This window comes from Bacillus rossius, chromosome 2 (assembly GCF_032445375.1).
Source record: "Bacillus rossius redtenbacheri isolate Brsri chromosome 2, Brsri_v3, whole genome shotgun sequence".
NCBI classification, from domain to species: domain Eukaryota; kingdom Metazoa; phylum Arthropoda; class Insecta; order Phasmatodea; family Bacillidae; genus Bacillus; species Bacillus rossius.
This window is the reverse complement of record NC_086331.1, coordinates 88,817,503-88,830,844: the sequence shown is the minus strand read 5'-3', so window position 1 is coordinate 88,830,844 and position 13,342 is coordinate 88,817,503. Positions and strand designations below refer to the sequence as shown.

Below are 13,342 nucleotides of genomic sequence, written 5' to 3'. Positions count from 1 at the left end.
TTCTTGCAACCCTTGAGTAATATGCATTGGAAACATTTGGACTGTATTTAATGTTTGATAAAGGTTCACTGATAATTGTATGTACTTGTAAACTGCAATCAGCATTTCCTGTAAAAAGAATGGAGAACCCATCCCTATTGCAGGCAGCAAGGTTGAACGTACGGCATTCCGAAAACCTTCAAATACACTAAATACATTTATAAGACTAATATCTTTCAAACAATAAATCATAGCCCTGCAAATTAAAGAATTTTAAGGATAGTGTAATACCTACCCACCGACAGGATGAATATCATATTATAAATAGGATGGTACCTATTTATATTTTAAGTATAGATCATTACATGGCTGGTTTGGCATACATCTTGACCCCTGACTAATTATGGCCTTGATACAAACTTTATTTGGACAACTATTGGTGAATGATGTCTATAAAAAATAGGAAAAAAAAATTTATTTTCTTAAATTTTCCAAAATGATTAGTAACACCTCATTTAACAATGACGGTAAAGTACCCTTTAATATGTTTACTAAATGTTTGCATTGGCCTTAAATCTGATTCTAGTCACTACATTCTTCTCTTTAATTTATTGTGACATCTCCATTGAACCAGAAATGAAATTGTGTACATAACTACTAGCTTAGACAGAAAGTATAAATGGAAAAGGGAAATGAATACACATATGCAAAATGTGCACATAATTCAATTTGCTGTCAGAAGTAGTTTTTGCTATATTTATCTACATATTACAGCAAAAATTTTTAATAATCTTCCTACCATTTCTAGAACAATAATAATTCTTATGGATTATGCTGTATTGAAAATTATTTTGAGACATCCTGTTAGTTATAGTTTGTGGCAGTTGAAATGAGCACTTTCAAATCCTTGGTTTGATTTTTGTTTTAGTTATAAAATGTACAAATATAAAACTACTTGCTCTAGTATATTCTCAATATTAATAGGAGTATGCTTCATTATGAGGTTGTTGTCAAAGATGACTTTTAGAAGTTTAATCAAAGTATTTTGATTATCTAAGATTATTTGTATTACTAATTGTAAACATAAAAAAATCCTGTAAATAAAGTACATTTTTCTCAAGCCAAGAAAAAATGCATATGACAATCTCACAAATCAACATTTTTTAAGAGATTAACCAGAGTACAACATACAACCGGGCTGACTCTTATTGGATATCCAGAGAACATATTAAATTTCAAATTGCCTTCAGTTGAAAGAAAAAAGTGGTTATGGTTAATAACACATAAAACTGTGATACTTAAACTTGAAAAAACCAGTAAATACATTTCACAGTAATGATTAAGAGTGTATTTAAAAGTAAATTATTTACAATCACATTCTATAGAGGTACTTTGGAAAGCACCCATAGAAGTATAATATTGGTTTCACATGTTTTATTTTCACTCTCTATGTTAGATGTCTTTGCTTTATTATGAAAGTTAATTGCAACCTTTTTCTCTATGAGTATTTCAATTTGTCTTATACATTAATTTTATTACTTTCTCGGAGTAAAATTTTATCAAGGCCTTGTTTGGTAATGACCAATGAAAAATTACGTTACTACAATTCTGTATTGTCTCTACGATATAACACTTAATAAATCGCAATTCATTTGCCGCTAGATGTGGAATGACACAGAATATTGAACTGTTTTAAATTTGGAAAGTCAGTTTTTGTTCGACTTTCGTCCGAGCTAGACTTATTATAGCTAAGCTCCAGAAGATAGAGAAAGCTAAATGGAAAGATTGTCGTCAAACTTCAAGATTAAGGTAAAGGAGTTTCAGTAGAGATTTAATATATTTACATGATTTAATTTTTGTCGGCACTACGATGTTTGAGAAGAGGTAGTGACCGCCCTTGACGAATTATACTTCAAGATCGACGTGATACAGGCAATAGTAATTGGCCTTATATTTGAGAGTATATTCAAATCCGACGAAGTAAAAAGAAGAATATCAGTCCCACGACGCGGAAGGAAAAATGCCCGCTACTTAAGCAGACATTGCGGATTAGGAGACCCGAGTTCAGCACCCACATCACCACAATGCTGAAGGAAGGATGCCGGTTTTCTAGAGGAGACAACACGAACCCCGGACCCTGGAGTGCAGCATCCACCACGACGACGCGGGTCGATCAACGTCTGTTACGAAAAGGAGAGAACCAGAGCAGTGACTAGGGAAAGACCGCGGTGATTGCCGTACCAGTAGGACAGAAGGAGACCACTGATAAGTAATGTATTCTCGATCAGTTCCAAATCGAGACATGGATCACTGAGGTTTGTCTTCCAACCCCAAATTACTCGAAGTTGCCCAACAAGGAGTCTGTTTTAATAATTGAGTAAAACTTACAACACTAAGTACCTTATTTCACTAACAAGCTAATCAAAAGGAAATTTTGCATAAGTAAATGATGATGTCTTAAGTGTTATATCTTAGAACGTCAACACAATTTGTTTCATTGAGATATTTTCTTATTTAACTGATATTCAGTAAAAGACAATGTTAATGAGCCAATTGAGTCATGACCAGTGGCGGCTGGTGACTTTTGAAAATGGGGGTTCACAGCATTAGGCTCTTTTTATAAAGAATCACCGAACCCCCCCCCCCCCCCTCCCTTTTGAAGCGGGTGGTCCGGACGTGATCAAAAAGGCATACCGCAGAATAATATGTTGTGAAAGAAAACCTCTCCTTTACTTGATTAGTAATCACATCACATACTACCTTGGCTGCAACAGTTCTATTTACATTAACATCTTCCACTTTCTTTTTTTTAGAATGCTGCTCTGGCACCGACATTTCAGTTCGCATTCTCACTTTATCCATATTCTCTCTTTCTTTCTCAAATGAAAGTCGAAAACTGTCAACATGTTTCCTGACTTTATCGGCATCGATGCTCCTTTTTTGTAGCTGATTAAACAAAATGTCTACGTGCGGCATTATATTGTGAAAAACTGACAGCCAAAATACAAACACTGGATCATTCAACATACGCCGAATAGCTCTCGACTGATTGATTGTTGTTGACTGCTTGCATGACGACTCAATCCTTTTCATGCATTCAATCAGTTGTTTTCTGTACTCGTATACCGTGTTAACAGTAAGACTCTTAAAATTCCATCTTGTAGAAGAAGCACGAGGAATTCTCCTGCCAACAACGCCATCAAGAACAGCAATTCTCTGTGTGAGTGGCTAAAGAAGTTAGTTATATCACTCAAATTGGAAAAGAATACACGGAATTGTTGGTTTTGGCTTGTAGATTGTGCCACAATTAAATTCAACTGATGCGCATAACCATGCACGTAATGCGCATATATATAATTTTGTTGAATAATGGCCTGAACACCATTGTGATGCCCACTCATTACACTAGCCCCATCATAACTCTGAGATATCAATTTTTCGGATTTGTCAACAATACTTTCCAAAACAATGCGAATAAATTCTGCGATTGACGCAGCATTATGTCCTGGAGGATTTACAAACTGCCAGAATCGTTATACTGCTTGCCCGTTAGGTAACACATAGCGAAAAACTATAACCAATTGGAATAAAGATGATATGTCTGTCGTTTCGTCTGCAATCACTGAAACAAAACTTGCACATGAAATTTCTTTTTTGATGTATTCTTGGCAGACTTTAAGCATACAATCTAGCAAATCGTTTTGGATTTCTTTACAAGTCCCTTTGAAAACAGTTGCAATTGCAAGGTGTTCTTTCAAAGATTTGTCTAACTCTGCTGAAAAATTAATTAACCCTCTAAAAATTCCAGGATTAGCAGATTCTTGTGTCTCGTCGTGACCTCGCAGCGCGAGTTCAAACGCCCCGCAAATGTTTATACAATCTATAATTTTAGACAAGACATAACGATTTTTTGTAACTTTCTCGTTATGTTGTTAAATGTTCAAACGGTAGGCACAATCAAGTTGTTGGCAAATGTCTAATTTCCCCAAAAGATTAAACTCCCGGACGGAATTCAAATGTGTTTCTGCACTCTCATGCTTCTTTATTTTTTGACTTAAGTGAGACAAATGTGAGACGCCAAAACATACAGAACTAGATTCACCACTTCGTTTCGCGAAGAGCAGGCAGGGAAAACAATAGAGCCGGTTGGTTTCTTCGCATCCACAGATCCACGAGTTTTTCTCGCAAATGTCCTGCTTAAATTCTCTCCTGAACTCCCTATTTTTTGAGTTAGTCACTTGCACTATAGTAAGTTTAGGCATTGGCCTGCCTGCTTGTTTTATTTAGATTTTCCTTTCCAATGACAAATTAGAGAACACCAGTGTTTTTATGTCCGAGACTGTTAACTTACTCAAGGCCATAACGAGTAACTTAACTTAGTAGTTAAAACAAACTTTTTAAACGTCGCACTAAACGCACTAAAGTAGAACAATAACACGTGACAAACAGCGCCGTCATCATTCTCGAAGAGCGAGCAAAAATGGGAGAAACAGGACAAGAAATGTCGCGCCGCGCACAGGATAGTGTTGCGCACGCCTGGACTGTGCTCCTAGGCTGGCTTATGGGGAGCTACCCCCACCACGTCGCTCCGAGCCGAGCGGCGCGCCGTCGCCCGCCTAGCCTCCATCGCACGTGCGATACCAGCAAAGCAGCGGCAAGCTGCGCTTACTCTACAGCGGCGGTTTTGGAAAATATTGCTAATGGTTATAAGACCAAATGGGTTGCATTTATATATTATTCGATGTGTATGATATTTAAGTATTACAGTAGGCGCCTATTTAAATGAGGCGAGGGGGTTCACGTGCGAGTGTGCTCTAATGCAATAACCGCCACTGGTCATGACAATAATAATCAGGTCCAAGACCAGAGGATCCCTTTTGCACTAAAGTAAAGACTGAGGCACGAGTTGGCATAAATATTTTTTTTTTTTTTTAAAAAAACAACAAAATAGTGATATTTGAATAGCAAGTTGTAATTTATCGTCAAATTTGTTAATCGAACCAAAAAGTATTTACTTTATTGATGTTGAATTTACTTGAACTAAACTAAAGACTCTAATACTAGAGATATCATTTTATAAATAAAAACCAATGATATCACTAACGTATGATATACTGTAATACGTGTAATGTGTGGATAGTTGTCTTGTGCAGTGTAAGTTTGTATGTTCATGTAAATAAGTACATTGTCACCATTGAAACACACGTTCAGATACAAGTAAAATAATTTCAAAAAAGTTTTTCTTTACATTCAAGTAACTGTCGCTTCAACACTGTTTAAACCAGGGCCGGAACTAGGAGATTCATTAGGGGGGGGCAAAGCTTAATTTGCCGCCCCCTCCTTACCAACATTATAAAATACCCTTTTTCGTTAGAAGCGGTGGTTGAAATGATACCATCACTTATACATAATTGAGAACTTTTATTTATCAAGTACACTAATTGGAAAACTAATACAAATACATTTTTATTATAATGAAATAGACTGTTATCAAACTATTGTTTGTTTGCATAGCAGTGAAAATTAATTTCTTACCAATAAGTTTATTAAGTACTAAAATTACATAAGGTACATGTTATTCTGAATTAAGTATAATATTGTATTGATAACCATACAAAGAAATTCAATTCAAAATTTAATTTTTCGAGCATTATTAGCTGCAAAAGTGTTAATAATATCATTGAAATTTATCAAAGCAGCTCGTTTGTGTTCAATAGATATAATACATAGATTTGTTAATCTCTGCTGGCCCATCGTGCTTCTCAAATAGCTTTTAATAAGTTTAAGTTTACTAAAACTTCTTTCACCTGACGCAATTGTAACTGGAAGGGTGAGAAACATTTTCAGAGCAGTACTAATGTTAGAATGTCCCTCTTCCAGTTTATTTTTGTAGATAAGGCTCAACATTGTTGATGCTGTAGCATATTTTAATTCATAGTCTACTGTTAATGCATGGTGCTTAAAACTTTCAATTTCAAATACGAATTATTCTTTGTTAAGATCGGCACTGTGTTTCCTAATTCTGCTGCTTTGACTTTTAAATCTTCTACTTCCATTTTATGAATTTGAACACCACTTGCCACAGCCTTAAACCAGTTACTCAGTTTCATAATTAATCTGTCAATGACTTCCAATATTACTTGATGTCAGTTTTTTGGATATACGCCATTTCTAAGCACTTTTTCTGTAGAAGAAAACTAAAAAAATAAAATAAATAAGTAAAAATAACCAAAAGACAAAAAGCAAAAATTAAACAAAAAATTGCTGTTGTCAACAGGATATAAACACCACAAAATATTCCGTAACAGGAATATGGTCAACAAACAAAGAAAAACAAAGAAAAATGTACTAAGAGAACGAAAAAACCCCACAAATGATGACGACACAAAAATATTGAACCCAAAAAAATTCAGCACAATGGTTGAAACGAGACAAAAACACGACAAAACGAAAAGACGAAACAAACACAATAGTTTTCCAAAACAGAATAGAACGATAAAAACCCCACAAATGATGACAGCACAAAAATATTGAACCCAAAAAAATTCAGCACAACAGTTGAAACGAGACAATAACACGACAAACCGAAAAGACGAAACAAACACAATAGTTTTTCTAAAACAGAAACAAGCGACGTTTCGGGAACTGCTATCTGCTCCCGTCCTCAAGCAGAGACGCACATGGTACGAAAACACAGGAGCGACTGAGTAGGGGCTGGAAAAATGAGGGTATTTATCAGAGAAAGGGCTACATCTTGCTCAGCCAAGTGATCACCCGCGCAACGGGTCCTTGAGATACCAGCTCTCATCGCAGTGGTTTTACTCACTCCAGACCACGAATTATGGTAATACTTGTTTCTTAGAGTGAAGTAACGCATTTGAAGTACGAATATATTTACGAATTATGCATAATCAAGTTAAATAGAATTTCTTAATTTCTTGGCTAACTTATTGGTTGCGATATGTACACTTTCAAAACTTTTTTTAATGACTAGTTTCATTTTGTTTTAGTGAACCACTTTTCATATTTTGCCGCCCCCTAATATTTGCCGCCCGGGGCACATGCCCCCCATGCCCCCCATGCCCCCCCTTAGTTCCGGCCCTGGTTTAAACACTATTACACTTAAATTCTATTCATTCATAGATATTGAAATCACTAGTAGAGTTTTGTAAGAAAGTCAAATTACATATCAGAAACACCACTTTTATTATTTTTAATATTTATATTATTACTTAAAGAAACTGATTGCTCATCTTAGAGGCTTAATATGATATATTTAATATCATAATTTCTATGAATATAAACTATACATAGTTGATAGTTTCATAGAAATCGGCGCCCAACGTTCGAGCCGATAGGAACTGTATAAGCAATAATTTGTCACAGCTCAGGCGCCATAGACAAATAGGAAGAAAGGAAAAATATCAAAATAATTTTCGCATAGAGAATTAATTTGTTGGTATTCAGCTAGGCACAACACAGACATAAATTTTATTCAATATGTCAGACACTGGTAGGGAACCATACTTTTAGAGAGGGGGCAAGGAAAGTTCCGATTCCAGTCCTGAAAGAGAACACCGGGAAATGTTAGGAGTGCAGGACGTTGAAGTTGTTAGTCTGGAGCAACAACAGGAAGCAGGGACGAGTAATGTACATACAACAGAGATAGCTACACTAGAGAATCTTTTCAAGTTCATACAGGAGGAAAAACTAGAACGGGATCGAAAAGAACAGGAACGAGATCGAAAAGAACAGGAACGAGAACGTAAAGAAAGGGAAAACCTGAAAAATTAGACAGTTTAGCTCAAGTTCTACATGACACTTTGGGTAGGATAGCTGCGGAAACGTCGGAAATCAGGAATGATTTAACTGTAACCCAGCATGAAATGAAACAGTAATTTTCCAATGTACACACGCGTATCAAAACATTAGAGCTAGGCTGTAAACAATTAGAATTATTCAGTAAACACACTGATGATAAAGTGGTTCGGATTCATGAGAACTTAGCAGGAAGATTGGATGTCGTAGAAGCTAGGATAGGAGAAATCGAGAAAGAATCTCGACCAATTTCGAATTTTTCTCCTACTGTAAACGACAACACTACTGGCATATGTCCGAAGGATAGAGAGAATACTCAAGTAAACAACTCCATAGTCGTTGAAACCGAACGAAATCATACTACTCATAATCCAACACTGATGTCTACCAATCCAGTACTCACATTGCACCACCGGGCTAGAAAATGGCTAGATGAAGTACCTACGTACTCAGGAAAAAGTACGGAAAACCCTAAACGATTTCTCAACCAGTTCGAGGAATATTGTAAAACTTTCAATTTATCACAAACAGAGAAATTGAAATGCGTTAGTCATTGTCTGAAAAACACCGCTTATTTTTGGTGGGAGTTAGCAAAAGACGCAACTCACGAGTATGATTCATTTCAGAGAGCATTTTTGCAACAGTTTTGGAGTACGCGAATCCAAAGTAATTTGAGAATCCAATTACATTCGGAAAAATTCGAGAACCGGAAATTCCAGAATTTAGAGTCGCACATTAGTGAAATGTACGAGCAAACTCGATATTTGGATTGTAGAATGGAAGACGATGAGTTCATTGCTATGATTATTTCTCAACTACCGATTAATTACCAACTTCAACTCACTGGTAGGCACTACAATAACATAGTGGATTTTAAAGAACAGCTATTGACGTACGACCGACTCGTGAAACTAGATCGAACGGCCGCACACAAGGAAAATCACGAGCGCAAGAACAATAACTCGTCCACACCACTATACAGCAACTGGCATAAGCAGAACGAAAAACACTGTAACGAACCAAAATCGCCACAAGTTCATACGTTAAATTTGGAAAATCGTAAAAATAATTGGTATAACCAGGGTTATCGAGGGCGACGATATAATAACTATCAAAACTATCAAAATTACCGTCGTATACAGGAAAAACGACAGGACAATCGAGAAAACGAACAAATGAGGGAAGATACACGCCAGGAGGGCAGCAGTAGTTCGAGAAAATGCAGGTGAAAATAAAAACCCGAAAGAAACGCATAAATACAACTCTAATAGTTCAGGAAGTCAGTATCGCGTTAACGCACAAACATTTGTACCATCTGAAAAGGTGAACAGTTGTGCTATGGCGAGTCATGAAGCGCGGCAAGGAGGAAGCAACGCGTACTTTCTCGCGCCTAGCCACGAGAACGGCAACGCAAAATGGTCGCTCGTGCAAGCGAACGGAGCAGCCGAGGAAAACCAAGGAGGAAGTAATACTTTCATATTTCCGCAAAATGCAAATAATGTCTGCAAATAATGTAGTTACTAATTGGACAGCGGAACAGATTAAAGGATTTCGAAATAGTACGGTAAACTAATCGGGGATGGCGGAACCCAGCTCCGCACGTCACTCCCTATCGATGAGGATGCCGGGGCGAATATTAATGCTAAATACACAACCAAGGACGACCAAAACACTGAATTATATAGACGGTTAAACGCGATAACATTCAAGGAAAGTGAATGCGATTTTCTACTCAATGAACCAGACGAAACGGAAACCCACGCAAAACAAGCACTATGTCCAGAAATTTTACTGTCATTGAACAGAGTAAAAGTTCCAGTATTATTGGATAGTGGGGCTGAAATTTCGTGCATCAGCGAAGACTGTGTAGAAATGATAGAAAGCACAGGTGTGAAATTACCACGAATGCCAGTACCTAGCTTAAAAATTCTTGGAGTCACGTCTCGATCGAGCCCCATCATTAACCGACAAACATTACTGGAAGTAGAAGGGTTAGGTAGTACCAAGTACACCAATGTTCTGATTGTAAAAGGATTAGCAAAACCCGTTATTCTAGGAGTCGATTTTCTTACAAGTAACAAAATAGTGTTAGACTTCGCCGGATGGATGGTGACTGCCATGGATGATGAAAAAAAAACCTAAAACTGCGGAACATTGGGAAATTTCGGAAAAATGTGTTTCTATAATCCACAAGGATAAAACCTATGTAAATGTATGCTCGAACAGTGTGGTAGATTTGATGGCGATTTAATCGAGGCGGTAAATGGAAAACAATCGTTACTCATTCCACCATCTGTTCTACCGAGACATACGGAATAAGCTCATGGACATGAAGATCTAGAGTTGGAAGAGATTCGAAAGGAGACAGAAGCACTGGTTACAGCTAAATTAACATCCACTGCTGAACTCCGCAAGAGGCAACAGAAGGATGCAGGAAATAAAAGTTTTTTTTGTGGAGATTTAGTTCTTAAGAGAACTAATCCAGTAAGTCAGTTCTGGAGATATGTAACCAAGAAATTGTTTTTATTATTCGACGGTCCCTATGTGATTACCGACATTAGACGAAATAACTGCTACGAACTGTCGGATGTAGTCAACAAACAGGATGTGGGACACTATAATATAACACAACTAAGAAAATATTACATTCCTGTATAGGCTAAAGTTAGGTATACATATGTTCATTTGCAAACATATTACTGGTGACAATGTACCTGCGCATGTAAATGACGTATTTGTTAAATAATTTATTGTTGTTCTATGTTATTTGTTCTAATATTATTAATTTGTTAATTTATTTGTTAGTGTGATGTAAATATGTGTTAAGAGAATATGTTTTAGCAATTAAGAAACGAACTACGTCTTACTGTTTGCTTACTGGTAACATACTGAATATTAAGGTAACTATAGAAATAACCTTAAAGTCCTATAACAAGGTATAGTCCTTTATGAACATTTCTGGAGGGGGCTATTCTATAGAGGTACTTTGGAAAGCAACCATAGAAGTATAATATTGGTTTCACATGTTTTATTTTCACTCTCTATGTTAGATGTCTTTGCTTTATTATGAAAGTTAATTGCAACCTTTTTCTCTATGAGTATTTCAATTTGTCTTATACATTAATTTTATTACTTTCTCGGAGTAAAATTTTATTAAGGCCTTGTTTGGTAATGACCAATGAAAAATTACGTTACTACAATTCTGTATTGTCTCTACGATATAACACTTAATAGACAGCAATTCATTGGCAGCTAGATGTGGAATGACACAGAATATTGAACTGTTTTAAATTTGGAAAGTCAGTTTTTGTTCGACTTTCGTCCGAGATAGACTCATTATAGCTAAGCTCCAGAAGATAGAGAAAGCTAAATGGAAAGATTGTCGTCAAACTTCAAGATTAAGGTAAAGGAGTTTCAGTATAGATTTAATATATTTATATTATTTAATATATGTCGGCACTACTATGTTTGAGAAGAGGTAGTGACCGCCCTTGACGAATTATACTTCAAGATCGACGTGATACAGGCAATAGTAATTGGCCTTATATTTGAGAGTATATTCAAATCCGACGAAGTAAAAAGAAGAATATCAGTCCCACGACGCGGAAGGAAAAATGCCCGCTACTTAAGCAGACATTGCGGATTAGGAGACCCGAGTTCAGCACCCACATCACCACAATGCTGAAGGAAGGATGCCGGTTTTCTAGAGGAGACACCACGAACCCCGGACCCTGGAGTGCAGCATCCACCACGACGACGCGGGTCAATCAACGTCTGTTACGAAAAGGAGAGAACCAGAGCAGTGACTAGGGAAAGACCGCGGTGATTGCCGTACCAGTAGGACAGAAGGAGACCACTGATAAGTAATGTATTCTCGATCAGTTCCAAATCGAGAAATGGATCACTGAGGTTTGTCTTCCAACCCCAAATTACTCGAAGTTGCCCAACAAGGAGTCTGTTTTAATAATTGAGTAAAACTTACAACACTAAGTACCTTATTTCACTAACAAGCTAATCAAAAGGAAATTTTGCATAAGTAAATGATGATGTCTTAAGTGTTATATCTTAGAACGTCAACACAATTTGTTTCATTGAGATATTTTCTTATTTAACTGATATTCAGTAAAAGACAATGTTAATGAGCCAATCGAGTCATGACAATAATAATCAGGTCCAAGACCAGAGGATCCCTTTTGCACTAAAGTAAAGACTGAGGCACTAGTTGGCATAAATATTGTTTTTTTTTAAAAAAACAAAATAATGATATTTGAATAGCAAGTTGTAATTTATCGTCAAATTTGTTAATCGAACCAAAAAGTATTTACTTTATTGATGTTGAATTTACTTGAACTAAACTAAAGACTCTAATACTAGAGATATCATTTTATAAATAAAAACCAATGATATCACTAACGTATTGTTACGATCGCGCTTGGCTGCAGTGCATGGCATCGCCGCGCTCGTTCGGCCTGTCTGCGCCCCCTTCCACCCGCATCCTCTCCCTGGTATCTCGTGTCATATTATCTCGCGAAATCCTGACCTTCGCAGCGCGCACCTGCCTCAGATTGAGTTACTTAAAAGAGGCCGCAATGCGGCATAAAAGGACTCGCACATGTTTATCGGCGCGTTTTGTGGGAACACGATGCTTGTTGCGTTCATCGGTGTTCTTTGAGCAGCCGCCGCGTCCTTCGAGGACTCACGACGCGTTTCTGGGCATTTCGACGGCGAAGGTCGCGCGATATCTCGGAGACATGCCCGATTGTTCTGGACGGGAACCCAAGGGCTATCTAAGGAGGTTGGGCCGACCTTCGAGTCAGTCGGTCGGTGACTGAGTGAGTTCTCCCGCGGCGGAGTTTCCGGGCGATAGTGCCGCGGGTGCGGCAGAGTGGCGAAGTCCTTGGACGAAGGTTCCAGGGCAGGGAGTGAGGGAGTTCAGTGGAGTCGGGAGTTTTCCCGCGGCGGAGTTTCCGGGCGATAGAGTCGCGGTCGCGGCGGAGTCAGTGAAGTTCCGAGTGAGGCGTCGAGTGAGATCTCGGCGAAGGGAAGTGCGTCGGCGGCGGCGGAGTGCGGCGACGGAGTCCCGCGGCGGAGTTTCCGGGCGATAGAGTCGCGGGCGCGGCGGAGTCAGTGAAGTTCCGAGTGAGGCGTCGAGTGAGATCTCGGCGAAGGGAAGTGCGTCGGCAGCGGCGGAGTGCGGCGACTGAGTCCCGCGGCGGAGACCCACGAGGGGTGCTGCAGTCAGAGTTGCGCCAGAGTTGCGGCCCAGCGAGGTGTGTGGAACCAGTGACTGGGGAATTTACATCTCTTTAAGTGTAGTTAATTATTTGCTAATTTAGAAGATTATTTGTAAGTGACAAGTAGCGGTAATAAATAAAACTGTGTGTGTGAAATAAAAATCTTTAATTGGGCTATCCTTTACGAACCCGCAGGGAAATCGTAACAGTGTGATATACTGTAATACGTGTAATTTGTGGATAGTTGTCTTGTGCAGTGTAAGTTTGTATGTTCATGTAAATAAGTACATTGTCACCATTGAAACACATGT

The 13,342-nt window shown here is 38.0% G+C and overlaps 1 protein-coding gene across 7 annotated transcripts in view; it reads right to left on the bottom strand.

Moving 5' to 3' along the window:
- LOC134529439 (DDB1- and CUL4-associated factor 7) overlaps nt 1-13,342 on the bottom strand; it is a 200,128-nt gene that overhangs the window by 95,079 nt on the left and 91,707 nt on the right. The gene's annotated exons all lie outside the window — the stretch shown is intronic.